At 35.1% G+C, this 25,500-nt stretch overlaps 1 protein-coding gene across 4 annotated transcripts in view; it reads right to left on the bottom strand.

The window, feature by feature from the left end:
* Window positions 1–25,500, bottom strand: part of PARD3B (par-3 family cell polarity regulator beta) — a 957,311-nt gene that overhangs the window by 482,707 nt on the left and 449,104 nt on the right. The window lies entirely within an intron of this gene.

Here is a 25,500-nt window from a genome sequence, read left to right on the forward strand (position 1 = left end):
AGAGAAAATATGTAATACCCACCAAGGAAAGACAATAAGATTTGATCAACAATAGATGCTGCAGATAATGAAATAATATCTTTAATGCTTTATAGCAAAATAGCTGGAAACCTAGAATTTTATAGCCAATTATGATATCATCCAAGAACTAGGGCAAACAGCAAATCAAAAGCATCTTCAGAAATTCAAACCATTTATTTTTGATATTTTCTCTCTTATAGAAATAGTTAAGCACCTCAGCATTTTTTAAGAAGCCAATTCATAGGAAGACATGAGCCACACCAGCACAAAAATTGTTCAAACAGGTTGATAAATCTATTTAAAATGTTAATGACCAGTGTTTTGAGTTTTTAGAAAAAAGATAAAACTTACTTCTATAGACAACAACAAGAAGCACAAGAGGACTAACAAGTCAGTGGAGAGTGCAAAAGTGGCTGTCATGTTTAGGAAGACAGAAATTCTGGATAATAGAAATTTATTTTAAAAATTAGTATGTGTGTGTATGTATCTCTATATATACACATGTATTATGTGTGTCACATACACAATATACCACAAAGTGAAAAGATTTATTTCAAATGGCTTTAGATCATAACACTTTGATAATATATCTTTTGTTATTTGTAGTAATAGTAATGCTGTTATTTGAAACTTTTTAAACTGCAGGATAAATCAAATGAGTAAGTATGCTAAAGTTAATAGCAATCAAGACTTTCAGGGTGAAAGAGAAGAAATTAGAAAGTCAAATTAAACTCAGTGCTGAAACTGAATTATTGAGTTGAACTCAAGATTTTAAATGTATATACTCACATATTTTCTAATTATGGCCAGAGCATGATGTAGAAGTAAGGTATTCTCAGGAACCAGGTACACACCTAGGACTAGATTTTGGTCTTTCGTACCATTCTCCATAGATCTCTGGAGAGAAGACTGATGCCAAATATGGGGCAAGGAAGGTAGACCATGATCTTGTGAAAGCAAGGAGGTTCGTCAGAATTAATACAATCATATCAAGAACCCAGAAGGGAGTCAGAAGGGGCTTCCACTCACCAAAACTAAGGCATCAGAAAGGATGGTCATAAGTGATTGGAACATACTACGTCCATGAAAGGCTGAGTCCGTAATGATAAGAAAGAAGCCAGAGAAAAGTCATTTGTCACCATTTGACACTTCTAGGAAGCAAATTATTTACCTTGAAAATTAGCCATTTAAAGCAAAACATTAAGCATTTTTCCTACGCTACTATTATGCACTATATTGCAGGGTAATCAAATAGCCCCAGATATAGAAAGCTGTGGAAAGCACTATAATAAAAAATTGCTAGCAAATGTGGAAGAAATGAAATAATTAAAAATTATATTGCAAAACTTAATGACATTATTATTTTGGCATAGAACTGTCAGTTATCAAAACTATTGACAGTAACTTGACATAGTGCCAAAGTTAGCTCACAAATGATTATTTTTGGTTTCAAGTAAAATAAACTCATATTTGCAATGGGGAGACGAGCTTGTCACCACCTTAAACCAATAATCAAATTAATGGTGAAAAACAAAACAAAACAAAACAAAACAGATATTATGTGTCCTTTGATCTAATACATAAGAAGTACATATCACCCATGATGTAATCTTGCTAGAAATGTTTAACTCAAATGTAATCAAGCCTGTAGATACAACTTCCAGTTAACAGAACCTACTGGGACTAGAGGAACAATCCAAATGACTTCACAAGGAAGCAATCAAATTCATAAAAAGTGACCCACTCAAGGATAACTGGTTGGTTTTCTGCAAGTTGTTGTCATGCACAAAGATTACATATATGCAAAAATCATAGCAGGATAAATCACAGCAGGATGGTGCAATGTGTGATCTTGGATTAAATTCCGATTTAAAACAACAGGTGGATGACAACTGGGGAAATTCTATTATGAATTAAGTATTAGATGACACTAAAAATTACTGTTAATTTCATTAAGCATGAGAATGTTAAATTTACAATACAGGAAAATATTTGTACCTTTTGAGATATATATTTAAGTTTTAGTGGCTGTATGTCATGGTTTCTGTCTTCTAAGTAAGGTCTTTTTGTAGTTACCACTTACTGAACAACAGAGCTGAGGATGATTTCACAATTGCACAGGGAATGGGTTAAGGAAAAGGCTTGGGGAAATTAAAGCTGGGGGCAGGAAGAACAGAGAGCGTAGGTTCCTCGATCATTCTTGTGACCCTAAGGAAGGCTAAGCAGGGACCAGCGTGTTCTGCTGGACATGCCATGGGTGGGCATCACAGGACATGGCCTGTATCAACTATTCCTCTCACTATTTATAGGATGAGTGTGAGAGTAGCTTTGTTAGTGAAGGAATAAATAAGCAGCCTGGCACCAGACACTGTAGAGTGTAGGTATCAGCTGTTTACTGAGGTACTCTGCAAAGGCCAGCTGCCTCTGCCCTGGGAGATTTTGAGGACTGTGGGAATTAGCTATGCCTGCTGCTGGTGCCAGGGAGCCACTGGGCCCTTGAAGCTAAGTCTAAGTGCAGCTCCTCTCTCTTAGGCAAAGCATGGTCCTGGCTAGTTTATTTTTCAGACAACACAGGGTAGGCCCCCAGAGTTATTTCAGTCAATTTTGCCTGTTGTATTAAGGTATCTATAATCTACTTCAAATTTGTCATGAAAAATAATAACATGTACATCTGCTAAAATTTATGAGTAATGAGCAAAGAATACAAATAAAATTTGTAAGTCTGAAACAAAGAGAAGGGGGAAAAATCTATAGTCATACTGGGAAACTTCAGTACATTTCTATCAGAAACTGACAGATAGGGCAAACCAAAAAAAAAAAAAAATAGATATATAGAAGTATTTGGACAACAAAAGGTAGGACATAAACATTCATTTAAGTTACACATTGAACTTTTACAAAATCGTATGCTACATCACAAAATATAAGCACAACTTCAAGAAATGAGTATTACATAAATCTCTTTATCTGTAAACAGTGCAATTAAATTAGCAATGGGTACAGAATCATATGTTCAAAACTTTAAAATGTGCTAAATAATTCATAGGGTAAAGAGGAAGAGAAGCGAATAAGAAATGAACACATTATGCATCAAAAATTAGGGGACACAGCTACAGTAATAGCTATATTTTGATTAGAAACAAACATTTTAAGTGCATTTATGTAAAACAAGAAAATGAAAACAAGTATACAAGAAGCTAGAAAAGGAACAAAAGGAAAAACCTCATTCTTTCTCTAGTCTAACTCTACTTAAAACTAAAATAGAATAAAGAAAATAAGAACAGAAGTTAATAAAAAAGAAAGAATGAATAGACGGTATCAACCAATCAAAATTTGTTTCACTGAAAATATTTTTTAAAAACTAATACTACAGATAAAACTCCAATAAGATTAGGCAAGAAGAAAAAATTAAAAATCAAAAAAATATACAAATTAACAATATTGGGGATAAGTAGAGAAGATAACTACACATAAAGCAGAGATTATCTGAAAACATAAGATAATATAAATAAATTTCTGGACATTTTAAAAATTGGAAACATAGCGAAATTCATCTAGGCAAAACAGAAGATCTGAATAAGCCCTGCTCCATCCCCCCCCACACACATATATACAGTCCCAGACTGAATAGATGAGTTTATAAAAAATACAATTCCAATACTAAATACAAATGCTTCAGAGAATGGGAGAAAACATAGTAGAGGCTTCCCAACTCATTTTGTGAAGCTTACATAGGGTATGTAAGGCATCAACCTTAAAGCTACAACCAAACAAGGACAATGCAAGAAATAAAAATACAGAACTCAAACTATACAAGAGGAAATTATGTAATCAAAATGTTTGTACTCCTGTAATATTCTGAATAAAAAAAGGAACAATAAAAAAATTCAGAACTATCTCAGTTACATAGACAATAACGTCATGAGTAAAATATTAGCAAATTGAATTCAGCAATATATGAAACAGCCTGCATCATGGCCAAGGATGTCTGGATAGATGGCCATAAAAACGCAAAGAAGGCTGCACATCAGAAAATGTATTGATGGAATACACTGCTGTCAGTGATAAAAGGGAAATATTATCCTCTGATAAACAAAACTTATTTAAATAGCACTATAATAATTAATATAAAAATCCCTATTCACACCAATTAAAATTTATAAGTGAATTAAAGACAAATATAAAAATAAAACTCAAAAATATAAATAAAACTAGAAAATAAGACTCTGCAGAAATTTCCTTAAACATATGCACCATAACAAGAAAAGAAAACTGATAAGCATAAACATAAAAATTTAAAACCTATGTGTAATAAAAAATAAAGTTAAAGACAATTATAAACTGGGGAAGTCATTTCAAATATCTATAATCAAAAAAGCTTAGTGTTCAGAATAAGACAACACAACAGTTCTAAGCAGGAATGTTTTAAATTTTTCTACATTCAGTATGATGTTGGCTGTGGGTTTGTCATACATGGCTTTTATCATTTTGAGGTAAGTCCCATCTATGCCTATTTTGTTAAGTGTTCTTATCACAAAAGGTTGCTGAATTTTGTTGAATGCTTTTTCTGCATCTACTGAGAGAATCATGTGGTCTTTGTTTTACTTCTATTTATGTGGTGAATTACATTTATAGATTTACTCATGTTGAACCATCCCTGCATCTCTGGGATGAAGCCCACTTGGTTATGATGTATTATTTTTTTATTTTAATTTCAGCATATTTTGGGGATACAAATGTTTAGGTTACATATATTTCCCTTCCCCGTCACCGAGTCAGAGCTTCAAGCATGTCCATCCCCCAGACAGTGTGCATCGCACTCATTATGTATGTATATACCTATCCCTCCTCCCCACTCCCATCTGCCCTACGCCCGATGAATGTTATTCCTATATGTCCACTTACCTGCTGATCAGTTAAAACCAATTTGATGGTGAGTACATGTGGTGCTTATTTTTCCATTCTCGGGATACTTCACTTAGTGGATTATTTTTTTGATAAGCACCTGAATTCAGTTTGCTAGGATTTTATTGAGAATTTTTACATCTATATTCATAAGGGATATTGGTCTGTAGTTTTCTTTTTTCATTGAGTCCTTTCCTGGCTTTGGTATGAAGGTGATATTGGCTTCATAGAACACATTGGGGAGGATTTGTTCCTTCTTGATGTTGTGGAATAATTTCGGTAGGACAGGTACTTGTTCTTCTTCATAGGTCTGGTAAAATTCAAGTATGAAACAATCTGGGCGTGGATTTTTCTTTTTTTTAATGAAAGATTTTTATACCTGCTTCAGTTTCAGTACTTGATATCCATCTGTTCAGGAATTCTATTTCTTCCTGATTGAGCCTAGGGAGCCTGTGTTTTTCTAACAATTTGTCCATTTCCTCTATATTTTCAAGTTCATGTGCATAGAGATTTTTATAGTATTCATAGAAGATATTTTGTATTAATATTTCCATGGTATCAGTTGTAATTTGTCCTTTTTAATTCCTGATTGAGATTACAGTTCTTTCTTTTCCGATTCTGGTTAATCTAGCAAAAGGTGTGTCAATTCTGTTTATCTTTTCAGAGAACCAACTTTTTGTTTCATTAACCTTCTGTATTGTTCTTTTATTGCCAATTTCGTTTAGTTCTGCTCTGATCTTGGTCATTTATTTTCTTTTGCTGGGTTTGGGATTGGTTTGCTCATTCTTTTCCAGTTATTCGAGATGATTCATTAGTTTTTTGATTTACAATCTTTCTGTCTTTTGGATGTATGCATTTATGGCTATGAATTTTCCTCTCAGGACTGTTTGAGCTGTGTCCCACAGATTTTGATAACTTGTGTCTCCTTTATCATTTAGTTCAAAGAATCTTTTGATTTCCATCTTAATTTCCTCCTTGACCTATCATTCAGCAGTAGATTGTTTAGTTTCCATGACTTTGTGTAGAGATGAGTGTTTCTGTTGGAGTTGATTTCCAATTTTATTCCACTGTGGTCTGAAAAGATGCATGGCATAATTTTTATTTTTTTAAATTTGTTGAGATATATTTTGTGACCTATGATGTGGTTAATCTTAGAGAACATCCCATGAGTGAATGAGAAGAATGTATATCCAGTGGTTTGGGGAGGAATGTTCTGTAAATGTCCATTAGTCCTATTTGTTTTAGAGTTCTGTTTAAGTCCATTGTTTCTTTGTTTATTTTCTGTTTGGAAGATCTGTCCTGTTCTTTCAGAGGGGTGTTGAAGTCTCCAGTTATTACAGTGTTGTTGTTTATCATTTTATTTAGATCAAGTAGGACTTGTTTTATGAATCTGGGTGCACCTGTGTTGGGTATGTAAATATTTAAAATTGTTATGTCATGTTGAATGGTTCCCTTTGCCATTATATAATGACCATCTTTGTCTTTCATTACTTTTGTTGATATGAAAACTAAGTTATTTGATATGAGAACTGCTACATCAGCTTTCTCTGGTTTCCATTTGTGTGGAATATTATTTTCCATCTCTTCATCTTGAGTCTGAATGAATCCTTGTGGGTTGGATGTGTTTCCAGAAGACAGAAGATATTTGTATATGTACAATTTGTATATATTTACCCATTCATCCATATGAACTTGTACATATTTGTATGTATTTAGCCATTCAGCAAGCCTATGTCTCTTCAGTGGGCAGTTAAAGCCATTAACATTTATTGAAAGAATTGATAAATTGGATAGCCACATGTAGAAGAAGACTGAAACAGGATCTGCACCTCTCACCAAAATCAACTCATGATAGGTAATAGATTTAAACCTAAGGCATGAACCCATAAGAATCTTAGAACAAAATGCTGGAAAAACTCTTATAGACATCAGCCAAGGCAAAGAATTTATGAAGACAACCCAAAAGCAATCACAGCAACAACAAAAATAAATAAATGGGACCTGATCAAATTAAAAAGCTTCTTCACAGCCAAGGAAACTATCTTTAGAGTTAACAGACAACCTGCAGAATGGCAGAAAATATTTGTGCACACTGTCTGGGGGATGGGCACACTTGTAGCTCTGACTCGGGTGGTGCAAAGGCAGTTTATGTAACCAAAGCATTTGTACCCCTGTAATACTCTGAAACTAAAATAAATATTAAAAAAATAAAACACAACAACAAAAAAAAATGGATGTAAAGAAATATTTGGTGACCAAAGAGAAGAGTGCTGGTTTTCTATTGAGATAGTTTCATGTTATTATATTTCCCTTTCTGTTAGAACCCCCAGTTGTGTTCAGGTGTACAACCTCCCCTCCCCTCATGCCTGTGATCAAGGACCAGCTGCAAGACAATTGTTTCCGTGTATTTTTGACCACTTGAAAAAGATGATGAAATTTGACAATAAAGATTATTTAAATGATAATTTAAATAATTTAATAATTTAAATGAGTTATTTAGATGATTTAGAACTAGAAAAACAATAAAAATAAAAAAGTAGAAAAACATACTTCCTCATTACAAATTCATACACTGAGTATTAAGATTACTGATGATATCCAAACGTGTTACACGAATTTATATTCCCATCAATTACCATATGAGAACTCCTATTTTAACTATGAGATTTTTTCATTTTACGGATGAAGAAACTGTTCCTGGAAAAGTAACTTCTCCAAGGCAACAGGATTCAGTGTCTAAGCTTAGACCAGAAGGTGGATTTCCCAGATACCAGCCTACAGTAAATATTTGCTGCTATTGAACACATTGTATTCTTAACTGAGGTAGAAATCACCAGAATTATCTGTGATTTAGAGTTTTCTGCTTCACTGATTCCTCTATCAATACAGGCTTCCATGAGAGTCAGAAATTACTAACTTTCAGGAAAAAGGCACCTATCTTAACTGCTTTACCAGAAACATTTTCTCTTCAAGTGTGATGTTAACCATGCAACCACATGTCACGACTCTTGCCAGACAAAGAAATGCTAAAAGGGCAGATTTTTCTGTTCAACACAATCAGATCAAGATTTATACCTTAAATTGAGAAAAGGAAAAATATGCATGGGGCAGAGTGGGGGAGATTTTGTCTGTTCTTAACATTTAGTGAATGTCAGTTAATAATAGTTACTTGAGATACATTAACTTTTTCAGACACAGACACAGAGTCTGTGTCCTAAATTATTCCTTCCATGGCCCATCTGAGACATAATTCTTTTCAATGGGGAGATGGTTAGGTTTTGTTGTTGTTATTTTGTCTAGCTGTTCAATGAGACTGATGATGATACTAGATATGATTTATCAAATAGGGAATGTCTTAGTCTGCTTTTTGTTGCTTTAAGAGAATACTTGAGAATGGGTAGTTTATAAAGAAAACAGGTTTATTTAGCTCATGGTTCTGCAGGCTGGAAAGTTCAAGGGCATAGCACTGGGTTCTGGAGAGGGCTTCAGGGCTGCGTCATAACATGGTGGAGAAGGTCACAGAGGAAGCGGAAACGTGCACAGAGAGAGAGAGCGCGCAAATCCAAGGATCATTCTTGTTGTATAACAATTCACTCTCATGGGAACTCACTATCACCAGAATGGCACCAAGCCACTCATGAGGGATCTGTCCCCTTGATCCAAACACCTTTCACAAGGTCCCACCTCCCAACACTGCCACATCAGGGACTAAATTTCAACATCAATTTTGGTGGGAACAAACAAACCACACCCAGGAATGAATAAAAATATGTGCTTATGTTTTAAATTATGTATTATGTAAGGATATCTTTATGGCCATGTAAAATTATTCTACTGGAACAAAAAAGTCCTTTGCTTTGTGTTTCATCACTCCTTTCCTCTCCTCTTTAACAGTATGTCCCACTTTAACTGTTTTGGGGTGTTTTTTTTTTTCTTTCAGTTTTTACAACTTCACAATTTTATGCAAAATGTTACAGTTCACTTGTTTTTCACAACTCCTGTGTTTATTAATTTGTCATACATATTGTGATCTTTTCACTCTATCCACAGCATCTTTGAATAAATTAATGAAGATTATGCCTCTAAGAGATTCCCTTTCTGTACCAATGCTGACATAGCCGACCCTATCTCCTGGTGCCCAGGCAGCTTGCCCTCCAAAGGCTAGGTCCAGCATTTTTTAAAACCTAATTTCACACTTTCCTCTCATTACATTGGAGATTTCATATCAATCTCCAGGATACTTGTTTAAGATCAAGATTCCCTGGACCCTACTCTCACAGATTCTGATTCAACAGACTAGGTTGTAGCCCAGGAATTGGCAGTTCTGCAAACCACTCCTGTGTTTCTGGGGAAAGTGATGTTTTGATTACTTTTTAAGAAGCAGTGCATTCAGAATTCTTCTACTCTGCCCAGAAAGGTCTGCCTCTGTCCAACGCTACTTACATATCCTTGTTGCTATGAATTTTCTCACTGAATTCACCATGCTTATCAAATGCCTACCCTTCCTTTAATGCCTACATCAAGCCATCTTTATCCCTGAAGCCCCCTTGACTGGCCAGCATTGAGTTCTTCTCTAAACTTACAGCACTCACTGCCATTATTGATTATTCATACATGCCCTTGACTTTGGTCTGCCCAGTCTTCTCCATACTGGAAACTGTTCTTCCCCCACTGGAATCATATACCAAATGTCTGCAGACCACTCCTTCCTTCTCCAATTGCCATGGCTGATCTAAAGTGCCATACCTTGGGTAAGGGCAATCTGAGCCAATCAGACTTCTTTCCTGAAGCCCAGTAAAGAATTAGCTCTTCTTTGCGGCTGGGAAAACCAGAGTTGTTAGAAGCCATGTATATTTTCCATATGTGGAAGAAGCTGGCCTTTAGGTAAACAGGTAAATGTGATGAAATCTGTGAAAGAGTGAAGTGGAGGCAATTGCCAGGATCTCTGATTCCAGTTTTTCCTGAAGCTCAACTGCATCCTGCATCTTTCACTTTCCAAGACATGGATGTTAAATACTCCTGTGGATTATGTGTACCATTCTCAAAAAAAAAAAAAAAAAAAAAAAAAAGTCCCTCATTTTCTGAGCCATTTTAAGTTGTATTTTTGCCACTTAAAGTTAAGTGTTCTTAAATTGTTAGTTTATAAATTTTAACTCTGTGCATGTTCTCCTCAATGTCACTGTAAATTTCATAAGGGCTTTTTCCAACGCTTTGTCTCCGATTTCCTTCTCAACCAATAGCAAAACAGTCTTTACCCCACTTCCCTTTATGGAAACTGCTCTTATAAGGTCATGGATGAGTTCAAGATGTAGAATCTCATTTCCTTCATTTCCAACATCTCTCCCTGTACTTTTGCCTATAAACGGACCCTAAATTCTATATGTCAGTTGGTAGAACACCCACTTGCTTTACTACCCAGATGTGAAACACGGGAATTATTCTTGATATCTCTTGTATGTTCTACTCCTTTATCTAAGATCCACAAATTTTATTCCCTAAATATTTCTGCCACATTAGCTTTATGATTGAACAATATGACCTTTACTTAACCTTCATGTGCCTCATTTCCCTATCAATAAAATGAGAATATAAATGGGACTTAACCTCATTGGGTTGTTATGAGGATTATGTAGAATAACATATTTAAAGCATTTAGAACAATGCCTGACACAAAATAAGTGCGCTTGTGGGTGTTTGTACTTATTATTATATCAATTGCAGAGTTTACATGGATAAAAAGATCATGCTGTAATTCAAGTCTTTGCTATCTCTGTCCTGAATCATGACAAATGCCTAAGCATTTTCCTACCTGAACCCTTTAGTCCTGGCACAGACTAATTTCTAGTTTATCTATTTATCGAAAGACATTTAGAAATCCAGAAAAACTCAAATTTTGACTTTATTTAAAAAACATGTAATTTCTTTTGTACTTTATTTTGTATTTTTCATTGATTTATCATTGCTGGACACATTTTGGAATACATGTGATATTCTGATACGTGTATATAATTTATTGCGTATTTAAAAATAGGTAGAAGAATTGCAATGCTCTCAACACAAAGAAAAGATAAATATTTGAGGTGATGGGTATCCCAAATTTTTATTTCAAATGTTCATTTTAGTAGTTTCTATACTTACTATCCCAAATATACACAGGTAATTAAATTATATATTTGACATTGCTACGAAAACACTGATCAGAGGCTGAAGTTGAATAATGATATATAAATATAATAGATTAATAAATAATATAATAACTTCCAAACAAATCCTCTCCCTCACCCCATTGTAACCATGTTTAAAATGAAAGAAGATGGGAAGTGACATGGAGAGATGGAATTTGAACTATATTAAAAATGCAGAAATGTCATAGTACTCCCAGAGGCCTATATCTGCTCTTTTTGTCATATAGGTATAGATACTAGATATAAATAAGTTTCATGCTGAATGAATTCAAGTCCATTTGTTCATTATTTAAAAGTGAGTGCAGAAAATATGAAAAATATACCATACCTTTAAAATCACTTTATTCTTAAATGCTACCTTTAAAATCTTTTCTCTACAGAAAGATTATCCTGTCGGAATCTGAGAATTTGTTCATTTTTTTCTTTCTTTCCATTTGCTTTTCCACTGCTTCTTTTATTTATTCATTAATTCATTTATTCTGTCAGCCTATCAGTTATTAAATACCTACCATGTGCTCAGTGCTGGGCTGCAAAGATTAAAAAAACACATTAGCTGCCCTCAGTGCACTTCCACGCCATATATAAATGAGAGTGTCCCCAGCGTTTGGGACAGAAGTATGAAACACTCTTGGGGAGGAGGGGAAGCAGGAGCTGAGGAAGGAACAGTCAGCTCTGTGAGCATCACAGAGCACATCTGAGTGCAGGAATAAGTGTGTGATGTGAAGTCACAGATAGTGTGTTCTCTATGTGACTCTTGTTCTGACCTCTGATATTTTGGTCCTGTATTAAATAGTGTTTCCTCCAATCACATACCTTTATTTTGATCTCAACAAATGCCATATAATACATTACTTTATAAATATTACTGACAAGGTGCCATGCTTCTGCCTGGGAGTAGGGTTTCAGAAAAGTGGTAAGAAAAGGAGATGATGTTTTAGCCTTATCTTAAACAAATGAGAAGGTATCTGCTCTGCAGACAAGTGAGCAAGGTGATTCAAGACAGAGAGAGCAGGACAGGGAAACACAAAAAGGCAAGGAGCTTCTACAAAATTTCAAGGGATGGCAGGTTTCAACCATTTGAAATTGCCCTGTTGCTGCTTAATCCCTACTTTCATGTTTCTTTCCAGGTTTTCAACTTAAAATGATTACAAGGAAGAGAACCATTTACATTAAGAGAGGAAAGCCAGGGCTGGATTCACCGATGCAGTTCAGATATTGCCCTAGGGGCTGGTCTTTGGAAGGGTATTATTTTTTGTTTTTAAGTGAAAAGAACTTGCAATGGTCTCTATAAGCAAAGACACACAACACGATTTTAATGCTCTACTTTGGAATTAACATTTTTTTTCCTAGCTGTGTGCTAAGTGCCTTCCATTAACTAAAGCTAAACCTGACCAGATTCAGTTTTTAAAAGATTACTCTGGGGGGGATGCGAGTGGGGGGAGGGGATGGGTGTATACCTACGTGATGAGTGCGATGTGCACTGTCTAGGGATTGGACATGCTTGAAGCTCAGACTCGGGGGGATGGGGGAGCATGGGCAATATATATAACCTGAACTTTTGTACCCCCATAATAAGCTGAAATAAAAAAAAAATTACTCTCAGACCTCCTTCTATAGGCTATCTTATCCTGTGCTCTTCTCCTCATATATGGCACAAATCCAACACATATATTTATTTAACACACACATGTAGTGTTCACCATGTAGTCTAAGAATTCTTACAAATAATTACTCTTGATTTCTCAGGACTACCCTATGAGGTAAGTAGTATTATTATCACCATTTTATAGATGGGAAAAGTGGGACCAAAAGAAGGGAAATACTTAATAAAAATTGACCACCTAATCAGTGGTAGAACTATGGATATCTATGAAAATGTAAAACATTACATTCCTCACTTATGTTTTTGTTTTAGAAAATAGTTATTTTTCATAAAATAATGTTATTTTGTCAACATGGAATGGGTTTATTTTTAAATTTTTAAATATTTTACTTATCTCACTTTTAATATCTAATCCAAAATATTCATATTAATAGATTTGGACCGGATCAAGTTTAGAGTCCAAGTCCTTAACAACTTTAGCCTGCTGCCTCTCATGGCTTTCGATTCCCACTACCACTCGAATACCTTAAGAAATAATAATCTGAAGTAACTCCAAGCATTTAAATTCAAAGAATGAATCTCCAAACTGAATTTCCTGGGTTATTACTTATGATTATTGTTTCCTCTATTCCCCTTGCATCTCCTATAGACCTTGCAGGCAGATCTGTTTGTTACCTGTTTTCTGGGGTGGTGTCCAGTTTACAGTAAAGTACCTATATCTCCCAGTAGAGCTCATAGCAGTATGATGGACATAAATCACAATAATGATGTCCAATTCACAACTTCATTTGGTCAAGCTCCAATTAGAGAATTCCTTTGTGGCTTTCCATGACCATGCTTTTCAACTCAAACAGATGCCTTTCTAGTTGCCAGACTTAGAACCATGCATATAGGTTCTCTATACATGACCCTACTGACACTGCCATTATAATTGAATTTCTTAATACGGCATTCGCATGCAAGATGTTAGTTAAGAAGCTAAAAATAAAAGCTGTGGCTAGCTCTAGCTTTTGTATGCATGCATATTAATTTAAATCATTTCCCTTTAATTATATTTAACACACATTGAAAATTTAGTAATTATAAAAGACCTTTAATTATCAACATTCATTATTATCACTATTATTAACATATATTAAGCACCCACAGTCTGCTAAATGCTATACTCAAGATAAAAGGCATTAACCTTGCAATTCCACTGTGACCAAGATAGAAGACAATCTTCTTCTTCCAGACAGAGAACAAAATTATACTTGCCTAACCTGACAAAGAGCCAATGGATAAGTCAGGGATAAAACTTATTTGTCTTAACCACTAGACAACTGGATAAACAAAGAATAGCTATAAAACTTGGCCACTTTAAGCACATCTGAATCTATTCCTCTATAAATTTCTTTAATGCCTGCATCAAATTTTTTTATAGTGGCAAATCTTTCTTCTTCATAGAGGTATCTGAATTACAGAAAGAGTCATTTGAGACCAATTGTATACTATAAACTTTGGCATCAAATAAAACAAAACCATTTTTGATGGAAAAATAAAGACTGACTATAAAATAATGAAATGGATTTTTTTTAGGAGGAGGGGACTCTTAAACTGGCTTTGAAGGTAGTTTCAAAGGAAGATTGCCCAAAGCATTTGAGCAATGGTAGCATCATGAGAACAAATGCTACATTTGATCTGAGTGGTAGAATGAAGAGTCTACCTTTTGGATTTAGACATATTTGAAGTCAAATACTATCACTTGGAATTGAGTGAGAAAAGTCCCTCCCTCCATGAATGCTGGGTAGTATTACACAGCCACTTGTAGAACAAATTATAATAGAGATACTCCAGCATGTCATGGCAGGGGTGGGGAGGACTGGTATATTCTGTCTGGAACAGAGAGGGTATAGGTAAGGATTAGTAGAGACCATTGCACTGGGTTTTGAAGGATAACTGGACATTAACCAGAAGAAAGGAGGACAAATATATTTGTCATTTGTTCAGGAGAAGAAACAGCTGGGCAAAGGCACACAGAAGCATTCTTTGCACATGTGAAAAACTGTAAGTGGCACACACAGGGTGCTTCGTGTAGAGTGACTAGGCACAAAGCTAAGCATATAGGCTGGGATTAGGTTGTAAAATGCCATATCAAGAATTCAGAAATAAACCCTCACATATATAGTCAAATGATTTTCAAATGAATAGATGGTGCCAAGACCATCTAATGGGGAAAGAATAGCCTTTTCAACAAATGGTGCTGGAGAAACTGGATATTCACAGGCAAAATAATGAAGTTGGATCCTTACCTAATACCAGATACAGAAATTAACTCAAATGAATCAAAGATTTACATGCAAGAGCTAAAACTATAAAACTCTTAGAAGAAAACAGAGCATAATCTTTATACCATTGGATTTGGCAATGATTTCTTGGATGCAACAAAAAAATCATGGGCAACAAAAAAAACAGACAAATTGAACTTCATGAAAATTACTTTTGTGCAAAGGAAACAATAGAGTGAAATGACAACCTACAAAAAGGGAGAAAATATTTGCAAATCATATCTAATAAGGGATGAATATCCAGAATATAGAGAGAACTCCAAAAACTCAACAAGTACAAAATAAACAACCCAATTCAAAAATAGGCAAAGGATGTAAAAAGATATTTTTCCCAAGAAGGTATGTGAATGGCAAACAAGGACTTCAAAAAATGCTCAACGTCACCAACCATTAAGGAAATGTAAATGAAAACCACAATGAAACATCTCCTCATCCTCATTAGGATGGCTACTGTAAATAAAACAAAACAGAAAATGGCAAGTGTTGGCAAGGATGTGGAGAAATTGAAATCCTTTTACACTGTTGGTGGTAATGTAAAATGGTGTATCTCTGAGGAAAGTAATCTGGTGGTTCCTCAAGAAATGGACAATAGCATAACTTTATGATCCAGCAATTCTATTTCTGGGTATATACCTGAAAGAATTGGAAGCAGAGTCTTGAAGAGATATCTGCATACCCATGTTCATGACAGCAATGTTCACAATAGGAAAAATGTAAAAGCAACCCAAGTTTCCATTGATGGATGAAGGGATAAGCAAAATGTCATATATACATATAATGGAATATTATTCATCTTCAAAAAGGAAGGAAATTCTGATACATGCTACAACATGGATGAAGCTTGAGGACATTATGTTAAGTGAAATAAGTCAGCCACAAAAGGACAAATACTGCATGATTCCACTCATATAAGGTATCTAGAATAGTCAAAATCACAGAAAGAAAAAGTAGAGTGGTAGTTGCCAGAGGTTGGGGGGAGGAAGAAGTTATTGTTTAATGAGTACTGAGTTTCAGGGTTGCAAGATGAAGAGTCCTTGAGATAGTAGTGATAGATTAGATGCACAACATGAATTTACTTATACCACTGAACTATACACTTAAAAATGAATAAGATGGTAAATATTATGTGTATTTTACCACAATTTAAAAAAGGAGGCCAGGCGTAGTGGCTCACACCTATAATCCTGGCACTTTGGGAGGCTGAGGCAGGAGGATTGCTTAAGGTCAGGAGTTTGAGACTAGCCTGAGCATAAGCAAGAGCAAGACCCCATCTCTACAAAAAATACAGGGTATTCCAAAAGTCTCTATATAAAGGAAAAATTTTGTAATGAATATTTTGTAAATAAAGGTACATTTAGCTACAATTTCACATTTTCCCTATGTATGGCGACTTTTGGGACACCATGTAGAAAAATTAGCCAGGCGTGGTTGGTCCCAGCTACTGGAAGTAGTAGGAAGCTAGCTGGAGCCCAGGAGTTTCAGGTTGCTGTGAGCTATGACACCACTGCACTCTAGCTCAAGTGACAGAAAGAGACCTTGTCTCAAAAAAAAAAAAAAAAAAAAGAAAAGAAAAAAAGAGAAAAAAAAGCTATACCAAGAAATTTAAAATATATTCTGAAAGCATGAGGAATGGTCAGTGGTTTCAAGGCAGGAGATAAATATGTATAGGTATATAGGGTCAGGTTTTGTAAATATATTCAGAAATATAGATATATTAGATATATAATAATTTTATTCATGAAAAAAATAAGGAATCATTTCATACTAGGAAAATCTCACTGGACATTATACAACCTTTAAACAATGTGTATATTTTATGAGACTATTTGAATACAATTAACTAGATAAATGTGTGAACATTTTATAGGTGTTCTAAACATGTGGTATTACACTGTAACAATATCAATTGCTTTGATGCCTATTTGTTTATCTTTGGATCTTCATGAGAACATAGCTGAATGTCAAATATATTTTATTGAAAAGTTAAAATTAATAAAGCTTGAGAGACTGACACAGTGATTAAAATAAAAGGCAGAGAAAGAAGAAACAATTTCTTTAAGCGAGTCAATCAATTCCAGTTTCAGATGCTTTAAGTATCTACCTTTTCCTTTTACAGGGAGATATTTCTTTACGATTTTTGCAACAAATGCTACTTACCCATTCTTTGCTTAAGAGGTAGGGAGTTCTGTCTAAAAAATCAGTTGGAAAATATCAGGGCTATGTCAATCTGAAAATGTTCAGCCAGTTGCAAGCTAAAAAAGATTTACTAAAAGTAGCAATTTTTTTAATGGCTTAAGTCTGTCAGAAGGCTTTGGATTCTCCAGTACCTCACACCAGTTACTTCAGAACTAACTCCCTCCAGATGTCCCTATGATCATTTAATCAGACATGAAAAGCGGTATGGTGACAAGCTCTCATGCTGCTTATGAGGACGCCCCATATTTCCACAGCATAAAACACACACAGTAGCTACTTTTAAAATGTGATGCATCTAAATCAGAGTTCTGTTTTACAGAACAGAGCTATTAGGAAAGGGGCCACTCTCCTGAGAAAGAAGTCTTTTAAACGTCTGTACAATGTCATTCTATGACAAGATTTTGAAAGCAGAGACCAAAACGAAACTTGTACTTCAGAAGCATTTATGTTGTGAGGAAAAGAAAAAAAAAAAAAAAATCCCCCCTCAGAAGAGATTTCTATGAATCACACCATGAAAGTGTTCCTTTTCCTCTCAATGCCAATTGTCTTGCTTCTTCTCAAGATGAACTCTCATTAACCCTTTCCTTTCACGCCATCAATCTTAACTATATGTCCACAATATGGAAGGTACATATGGAAGTTCGGAACTTAGAAGACACAATCTGTACCCTCGACTGTCACTTTAAAGTAACATGACTACTTGCACATTAGTCTTCAGATTTAGGTAGTGGCACTCCCCTAAAGAATTAAAGGGGACATATGTGCATATGTGGGCTTCTATGCTGCTGCCTTTGTGTCTGTGTATATTTTAAAAAGGTATTTTTTGATATAATTCACTTGACTGATAAACAGGTTTGTGGTGCTTTGGATGGAAAGAATCTCATCCCACGAACATTTATGAATACTGAAACATTAAAACAAAATTTAAAGTTGAATTCATAGTGACCAAGTTAATAATTCACATCTGGAACCTTGAAGTCCCCAGGATGTTTAAGTCCGTAAGAACAACTGGAGTTCACATATTTTCTCTATTTATTATTTCCTGTTACACAAAATTTCTGAGACAATCATCCACTATTTAAATAATTTTCTCAGTGTCATAGAGTTATTGATGCAATCACATACAGGACTTGACCTTTAAAATAAAATTACTTTAAACATCATCTTTACCAAATTTCAAACAACACTGTCAAATTACTTCTGCCCACACTGCTAAATTGAGATTGAGATGTTTGTTAACATTTTGCCAAGAAACACCTTGTAAGTGTCCCCATACTCTTTAATTAATTCACATACCACGGATATTTTTATTTTCTTTCAAAATAATTGAAACCAGAAAATCTTCTTAAGGAAGGTGGAATAGGAAGAAAATTTAGGAGGGGAAATCTTTAGATATACTAGATATAAGAAATTGTCCAGAAATTTCTATTTTAATCAAGTCATTTGAACATAGTTATCAGAAAATTACAAAGCTAAAACTACGACCACCAAGATTGCTAACTTCATGGTATTCTAGAAGTCATAGTTTTGTTGACAAAGGGGCAGAACCCAGATAACTGACCCCACTGCTTGTATATTAGTTTTTATTCTCTGTTGGCATATTAGGGTCACTTGCAAAATTAAGTTTTATAATAGTTCATATCTAGAATTATCAAGGTTTGTTCTCTTCCTATAATTTTTATTCTTTCTCAGACCCAATTCTTATGCTGAAGTCATTGCTAGAATTTTAAGAAGATGAAGAGGGTTTCACAATTCAAACTGCTAACCTCAGCCAACAACCCACATTTTAATTCCAAGTGGGGAATTTATGTTTAAACATCTCTCTCTCTCCTTGACAACACCAAGAAACAGGTAACACATTGTAATAAAAAGCAGGTAATAATAAACTGAAACTATCTGAGGAACAAAATGGTATGTTAAATAGAGAATTTCACAATCCAATTCATATATACACATAAACACACACATATAGTATACATACACACACACATACAGAGCTTCACAAAGTGAATTAAATTTGGTTAGAAGTTGTGATCAAATTCATCTTGCCCATTTCAGAAATAAAGATTTTTATCATCTAGTCATATACTGTAATAGCTTATGTGTCAGGCACTGTGCTCGAGAGCTTGAATACAAAAAACAAATACACCAGCCCACGCCTCTGAAGAGTTCACAGTCTTGAAAGGATGCAGACATGTAAAGAAGCAGTTATATTTCAGAGAGATAAGAGCTAATAGAGACGCTACACATGGCAATTCATTTCAGGGGTTAGGGAGGCTGAGCAGAGAGCCAAAGTGCAGACTGAAGGCAAAACACACTCATTCTGATTGTTAAAAATGTATTATTTGATCATCTAACACATGCTAGCAAACTTCTAGAGTTGTTTAACTGCTGCAGATCTGGTCTGCATAACTACGATATAAGTTTCTTGAGGACAGGACCCAGGTCTCAGGCTTCCCAGAGGGTACAGTGCAGAAAGCTTGGACATTTAAGGGATTAGTCAATTTATTTTAACATGAAAGCAAAACCCATTCAATGTTCATCATGCGCAGATCAAGTCTAAACAACAATAAAAGGACATGTTACAGTTACCTTTTAACATCTGAAAGTGACCTCTGAATAGTGATCCTTCTGTTAGACTTCCAGTTTTGGACTAGACCCAAGAAGAATAGAGGAGTATACCCCCGAACAGGGAGCACATTTCCCAGTTTCCTTGGTTAGTTACAGTACAGACATTGAGACAACCCAAATTTGTTTCACTACTTTCTGCAAGATATGGTGAAAAACTCTGTTGCAGAGTACATTGGGCTTCTGGTTTTTCCTTACCTGAACTTGAGTCTCATAAGCCTCACTACTTCAAAAACTAGCTGCCTAAACTTGCCAAACTAAGTAAACATTTGGCCCCATGAAATATTGGATGGCAGCTTTATCTCTTAAAAACAAAGCCATATGAAAACCATTGTTGCAATGTGTCTCCAAGCTCTGGTCTTATCAGCACACAGCGTGAACAGCTGAAGTTACAAACACCAGAACTATTATTAAATCACTGTGTGGGGGGGTGGGGAGAAAAAAGAAAAACCTTTTGTAGCTTCAGTATCTCTAAATAATGCAATTATATATTACATGCTATTTCTCCCTCTCTTTTGCTCTTCAGCATCCATCTCTCCTCATTGAAAGACAATGGATAGAGCCTTCCTTCTAATATACATACGTGTCTACAACAATTATTCTGTTCTGGCATTTCTATACCTGCTTAATTGTTTATCTAATGGATCGAAAAATGTGATTTGGTCATTCAGAATGTTTACTAAGTTTTATGTTAGACTTTGATAATGAGAAACCCACAACCAAAAGTCCTCCTTCAAAAAGCCAAGCTATTTAAATTTCAAGCAAATGATTTCTTCCGTGGATCTGAGAAAGTTTAATACAGGAGCAACACTGACTATCATTTCAACATACGGGACATACATGGGAAGATATGTGATGTACAAGGGGGAAATTTCTCCAATCAATACTATATCGTATTATATGCAAGACACAAAGAGAATGCTGCTAATCATTGGGAATAGTTATCTGCCACTACCTTTGCTGATAAAATATTCCAAACTTAAAAGAACTATGTCACTTCTTGTCCCAGTAGAACCCATAGGACACCTGAAACCACTTCTTTAGGGTTTCTTCCAACAGCCAGTCCTTTACTCGCAATTTTAGAGTCGCTAACCATTATGTTACTACTGACTAAAGGAGTTGTTTTTAGCCTTTTAATGGAGAAATTCAGAAACTTCTATTCATCTTAAAACCTTGAATTTACGCACTGCATGTTATATAAAAAGGTGATGATATGATCAAATAACATTAATTATTTAATACATATTTGCAGAGAGGAGGTGATAATTCTTTGCTTCTTTAATCTCTATCCTTCTTTGTCCTCTGGGAATTGGTGGCTTCCCTAATTATTTAATCTAACCTCCAGAACAGTGGTTCTCGATTTTTTGTTTTTGTTTTAATATTTGAAGAGTGATAGAGTCTCTTTCATGAAACACACACATACACCCCTCCACTATGCCAAGGCATAAAAATTCAGAGTTAACAGACCCCCTAAATTCCATCCCCAGACTTGCAATTCAACAACCCCAAATATTGTCAGCTTTTATTCTGAAATAAAATGAATATATTTTAGACATGCACTTTTAAGAGATCAAAATTTTCTTTATTCTGGTGATGCAAGACAAATAACGGTTTTAGAACAAACAGTGTCATTACAACCACAGCATTATAATTTTCAGGAATCCACTTTTTAATTTACTCGCCCCGCAGGATCAATTTGCCTTAGGGGTTAAATTCGAAACTATAAACAGTCATTAAAACACAAAACAACCATGGTAGTTAACCGGATATTAAGAAAAAAAAATCACATCTGTTTTAGAGTTCTGTTCCATCCGCAAGTTTGGGAACATCAATTTCAAGAACCTAGTTTTATGGCATGCCCTTGAGCCAAGAACACCAGGTTACAATCAAGGAAAGGAAGGTAAGACAGCCCACAAGCAGACTCTCACTAGAATATCCTGCTCCCAGGATTCTCTTTCTTTAATTCAAAAGCGGTCAGTAAAATTGGATTTGCCATTATCTCGAAAGAGAAACAGCCATTACTGTTTGCACATTAATAACTATACTATTCTGATAACTGGGTAGGTTTACGAAAAGAGGAAGAAAGGAAACAAATTTCCGCACTGTGAGTCTGGTGGTACTCTAAGTAACAAATACTGAGTTTTGGTGGCTTCTCAATATATGCAGAATTTGAAGCTTGCGGAGAATTTGATTTTTCTAATTTAAGCCCTTTTTAAAACTCCAACATGTCTGAGAGTGTACATCTTAAATAACCAATTTGTAATAACTTAATCAGCCAGAAAATAAGTATAACTTTTCCAACTTTTCAAAAACACATATCTCTGGGCATCAGTGAAAACTCTTCTCTCAAAGGTAAGCCTAATGAAGTGCAACTAAAAATAACAGTTATCAACTGTGGTTGTAAAGGCAATATTTCAACATAATCAAATGTGTCAAATATTCATTCTTACAGCTTCTTATGCTGTGGGTTATAAGTAAGTTTCATTTCTTGGGAATGATTGAACATAACCCACTTGGGGCTCTGCCATCTGTGAATTACTTACATGTGAATACTCTGTTTAAGAGATGGAAATTTTGATTGTTTTTTTTTCCCCCTTGGATATTGGACTGAAACGCAATTGAACATGGCTTTTTAAGCAATTATTTTTCATATTAGTTGCTACATGGCTATATTATCACACACTCCCCACATTCATCATCACTAATCAAATCACAGGAATCAAGAATAGTACAGCTGAAGTTGTGGAGGAAACATCAGGTAGAATTATGGAGTACTAGAGAATTTTCTCTAGGTGGAGAAAACTATGACATCTCCAAGGTCACACTTCCTGGGCCCAGGTCCTTGCCACACAGAAGCTTCTCTGCAGTGTGCTCATGTAACAGTTGTGGTTGTTATGTTCCCATGGTTTCCTTGAAAGGCTGCTTCTCTTAGCACTGAGCAAACAATGAAAGTGACAATAGGGCTACATGTAGGGTGACATATAATTTATCATCCATACCTGGACACCTCTGAGAGTTAGTGAAGACACTATCAATAGTTATGCCAGAACAACAGGCACGAACCAGGACTACCCTGAGCAAACTCCATCAGACTGTCACCCAAGAGATGATGTGGAGCTCAAAGATCTTCCCCCACGGATCTCAAACCATTTCATTAACACTGTAGCCAATTTTACTGCTGTCTAGAGCTGCATTGTCCAATAAGAACGACAAATGTAATTTTAAGCTTTCTTGCAGCTATGTTAAAAAAATGGGAAAATAACTTTAATATTTTATTCAACCCAATATACTGAATATTTCTTTTCCACATATAGTCAATATAACAATTATTTATGAGATCTTTTACATTATTTCTTCAGGCTTCAGTCTTTGAAATCCAGCGTGAAAATCCCACTTAAAACGTATTTCCATTTGGATCAGACACATTTCAAGCCATGTGTGGCTAGTGGCCACCATACTGGCCAATGTAGTTCTAAATAGTCCACAAATTTGGATATACAGGGATATGTGACTAAAGTTATAATACACACACACACACACACACACACACACACACAAATGTATCTTTCTTCTAGGTAAAAATAGATGCACCTAATTGTCTTTACTAACACTTGCATGACAGGGAAGTTAAACTATCTTTGTCTCACTGGGTGAACCATACCTTGGAGCAGATAAACATGTATCAGGCAGACTCTTGTGGGGGAACAGAGAATGGCTGAGTTAGATTATTATTAATTAGTAAGCCAGTTAATTGCTAAGAACTTCTACGACCTTCCCCAGACTTATATGTGTCTTGCATTCCTAATCCCAAAACACACACGCTGAGCACCTTCCATGTACTTGACACTAGATAAAGAAAGACAAATAAGGCACAACATCTATACCTTGAAATGTTAACCCTTAAAGGATTCATGGACATTATTTTACAACTGAAGCAAGAGAAGCCTAAGACATGCCACTGATCCATGCAAAGGCAGGGACTAGACTACTCTTTAGGTCTCAGGCCTGCACTCTTATCATCCACAGAGAATAGTATAAGGAAAGGAACAAATACATGCTTTCCTTTTTACTGTTGATACACAGAGACTCAGCCCACGTTTGATAACTTGCATAAGGGTAAGGTACAAGGGTTTTGTGTGTCAGCATTTCTTCCTGAATTGTGACATACGTCTTTGCTAGATATATGTCCCTGCACCCCAACTTGGAACTCACTGATATTATATTCTGGATACAGAATCTATGAGAAAGACAGTAGCCATCATTTTTTTTCCAGGAAAAGCAATATTCATGCCATTTAGTTGCTTTAAGCATAGAGTGATAGAAATAGAAACATGAAAATAGACATTGGTAGATTTTCTGCATGCAAATAATAGTAATACATTAATCAGACACACTCTCATTTCAGAGTATATAAACATAAAAATAAGCACTAAATTGTAGTTTTTCTCTTTTATGTAATTCCTCTCTCATTTAACAGTTCTCTCCCCCCAATCCAATATAATTAGGCTTAGCATGGTCTCAATCAGTGTGTGTTTTTTTAAAACACACACACATCATACCACATACTGATTTTGTTTGTACTATTAAAGGAGAACACACACACCTGATTTTTATTAATGTTCCATTAAATATATTTCCTTAAAAGAACAGAGTTTTAAATAGGATAGTGAGAAACATTACATCTAAAATACGTACAAATCACTTGCTTCCTTGCTTATGAAAGTAAATAAGCCAAAATATTGCCACAGATCTATTAGTAAATACCCAGTGATGTGATATAGTGATTCCCATCTCATACACATTGGCACTGTTTCTTGATAAGACCAAACTAGGAGACTCTGTTTAACTAATTTGGCATCCTTATATACCCATAAAATGATGTTCTTTTCTTTTTCTTAAGGCACTATAGACAGTAGAGACTCACAATAAGAAAATGCCTTGCTTTTAAGAAACTTTTTAATATGGTTGTGTTATTGAAGATCCCCTATTGCAATGATACATACCCATTAACCAAAATCTAACTCTCAGGCTATTCGAAAGGATTATCCACAATTACAGCTCTTCAAAGCAACTGAGGATTTAGCAGAATGATCCCACAGCCCTATATGGAAAGAGGTTATCATCTCTTCAGGTAATTATTCTCCACTTAATCTACCAGTTATAAGTACAGCAGTTATAAGTAAATCTGGTTTTAAGTACTTTTAGTATATAATTTTATTTTTCTTCAATCTGAATGCTGATTTATAGAAATCCAATCCAGGTACAACATATCCTTAATAGTGGGAGCTTGAAACCATTCACCATGGTATGACTTTGCAAAGCATTGTGTTAACACATCAAAAATATATAAGCTCTATCCTTGGGTACTATGAAGCAGGAGGATGAAGTAAATGCAATAGCAGAGTGTGCTGTTAAAAGCATGGACGGTGGAGCCAGACCATCTGGGTGAAATTCCTGGCTCTGGCACTTATTACCTATGTGACCTTAAACAAATTGCTGAACCTCCCTCTGCCTCAATTTCATTATTGGTAAAATGAAGACAAAAACTTGTGCTCATCTTGATGTGGAAGTCTGGACGATTTTATGTAAAGCATTTAAGACAGTGCTTGGCACATAATCAGTGCTATATAAATAA

This window comes from Eulemur rufifrons, chromosome 1 (genome assembly GCF_041146395.1).
Source record: "Eulemur rufifrons isolate Redbay chromosome 1, OSU_ERuf_1, whole genome shotgun sequence".
In the NCBI taxonomy this organism is placed as follows: Eukaryota; Metazoa; Chordata; class Mammalia; order Primates; family Lemuridae; genus Eulemur; species Eulemur rufifrons.